Source organism: Adiantum capillus-veneris, chromosome 21 (assembly GCF_014529385.1).
Source record: "Adiantum capillus-veneris isolate H3 chromosome 21, ASM1452938v2, whole genome shotgun sequence".
Taxonomy (NCBI): Eukaryota; Viridiplantae; Streptophyta; class Polypodiopsida; order Polypodiales; family Pteridaceae; genus Adiantum; species Adiantum capillus-veneris.
Genome location: NC_140951.1, coordinates 144798726 through 144801441, shown reverse-complemented (window position 1 = coordinate 144801441; position 2716 = coordinate 144798726). Strand labels below are relative to the sequence as shown.

At 66.0% G+C, this 2716-nt stretch overlaps 1 pseudogene; it reads right to left on the bottom strand.

Moving 5' to 3' along the window:
• Positions 1-1960: 1960 nt before the first annotated feature.
• On the bottom strand, positions 1961-2079 carry LOC147431884 (5S ribosomal RNA; annotated as a pseudogene).
• Positions 2080-2716: the final 637 nt, after the last annotated feature.

Below are 2716 nucleotides of genomic sequence, written 5' to 3'. Positions count from 1 at the left end.
GGTGAGCCGACGGGCCGAGGGCGTCAAACAGTCCTGACAGAATGCGCTGACGTGGCTGGGCGACCTGACGGGCCGACGGGCATCAAACGGGGCCGACGCGGCCGGTGAGCTGATGGGCCGACGGCGTCGAAGCGAGCGGTGCCGACGCGGCCGACGGGCCGGCGGACGGGCCGAGGCGACGGGGCCGGTGAGCATACGCGGACGGATGGGCCGACGAAGCCGGGTGATCCCACGGACCGGGGGCTTCAAACGATGCCAACGGGTCGATGGGGCGGGTGAGCCGAAGGGCCGAGGGCATCAAACGGGGTTGACGCGGCAGGTGAGCCGACGGGCTGACGGCGTCGAACGGTGCCGACGCGGCCGACGAGAAGGGGGCGTGCGGGCAGGCCGAGCCGACGGGGCCGCTGAGCATACGCGGCCGGACGGGCCGATGAGGCCGGGTGAGCCGACGGGGCCGCTGAGCATACACGGTCGGACGGGCAAACGAGGCCGGGTGAGCCGACGGGTCGGTGGCGTCAAACGGTGCCCGACGGGGCGGGTGAGCCGACGGGGGCGGCGGCGTCGAACGGTGTCCACGGGCCGACACGGCCGGATGAGCCGACGAGCCGGGCGCGTCCAACGATGCGACGGGCCGCGCCGATGGGGCCGGTGATTATACGCGGCCGGCGGGCGGGTGCGGTGCTAGGACTTCCCGGGAGGTTACTCATCCCAGTACTGTTCTAGCCCAAGCGCGCTTAACTGTGGAGTTCTGATGGGAGCGAGCGGTGGTGCGGCGCCATCCCAATACTTCGCAACGTGGCAAAAGAAGGGTACGGGACCAAGACTTCCCGGGAGGTCCCCATCCCAGTACTATTCTAGCTCAGGTGCGCTTAACTGCGGAGTTCGGACCGTGGAACGATGCGGACGGACAGGGCGGGCCGGATGAGCCGACGCAGTCGGGTGAGCCGAACGGTGCCCACGGGGCGGGCGAGCTGGATGAGCCGACGGGGCCGGGTGAGCGAAACGGTGCGGACGGGGCCGAGCGGGCCGAACAGTGCCAACGGGGTGGGCCGACACAGACGGGTGAGCCGATGGGTCGGGGCGTCGCACGGTGCCGACAGGGCGGGCAGGGCCGAGGCCGAGTGGGCTGAACGGTGCCGACATAGCCGGGTGAGCCGAACGGTGCCCACGGGGCAGGCGAGCCGGATGAGTTGACGAGCCGCGCCGACCGGACTGGGTGAGCCGAACGGGCCGAGTGGGCCGAAAGGTGCCGACGGGGCGGGCCAACATGGATGGGTGAGCCGAAGGGCCGGGCCGACGCAGCCGGGTGAGCCCAATGGTGCCCATGGGGCAGGCGAGCCGGATGAGCCGACGAGCCAAGCCGACGGGGCCAGGTGAGCCGAACGAGCCGAGTGGGCCGAACGGTGCCGACGGGGCGGGCCGACACGGACGGGTAAGACGATAGGCCGGGGCGCCACACAATGCTGACAGGGCGGGCTGACACAGCCGGGTGAGCCGGATGAGCCAACGGTGCCGGGTGGGCCGAACGGTGCCGACGGGGCGGGCCGACACGAGTGGGTGAGCCGACGGGCCGAGAGCGTCAAACGGTGCCGACGGGGCAGGGCGGGTGAGCCGAACGGTGCCGATGGTGCCGGGTGGGCCGAACGGTGCTGACGGGGCGGGCCGACATGAACGGGTGAGCCGACGGGCCGAGAGCGTCGAGCGGTGCCGATGGGGCAGGCCGGGTGAGCCGATGGGCAGGGACGACAAGGCTAGGTGCGTCGACGCGTGGCGAAAACGCGATAATCCCACGCTCGGAGGGACCTCCACGACGTGCGGAGCGAACCACGGGCGGTGACGGCGGCATGTGGGCGAGTGCGGAAACGCCGTCGGGAGAGTGATGCCGCTAAAGTTTCGTGAGTTTGTACGGGAGGGAGCGGTGGCGCGGTGCCATCTTAGTACTTTGCAACATGGCAAAAGAAGGGTGCAGCACCAGGACTTCCCGGGAGGTCACCCATCCTAGTACTGTTCTGGCCCAAGCGTGCTTAACTGCGGAGTTTTGATGGGATCTGGTGTATTAACACTGGTATGACCGCACCACACTTATTGAGGTCTAGCCATGCATACTTATATGTATCTATGCATGCACACATATGTGTGTGGGTGTGGTGCGCGCGGGCGCCGGGGGGAGGGGGGGGTATCTATGTGTGTGTTGGGAGGCAAGGGACAATTTTTGTTTGCGTAGCTTCAACCTTACATTCGATCGGAGTTAGGAGCACGACCTAACTCATGCCACGAGGACGAGGACTTAATCTTTCCCATCGAAAAGAAGCAAGGTTGAAACGCACGGTGCAATGGTAGAGGGAACAACTCGGCACGCTGTCAGATTGATGAATCTGGAGAGGGACCATGACTCTGTGTTTTTTTTTTTGGGGCTGGGAGGACTTAGCCAAATTCACATGGGCCAAGGGCAAGGCCGAACCCCACGGTGCAATGCGGAGAGGGGACAAATCGGTGCGGCGGCGGGATGAATCTCAGTGGATCATAGCAGCAAGGGTACTCTGCCACTTACAATACCCGGCCACATATTTAAGTCGTCTGCAAAGGATTCATCTTCCCAATCGTTTGGAATTGCCATTCAGATCCCCCAAGGCGGCGCTTCCGCCACCTCGGGGGAGGCTCTCGACACATGCTGTCGGGGACGCACAAGCGCCCCTACTATAAGTCGGGTAACAAC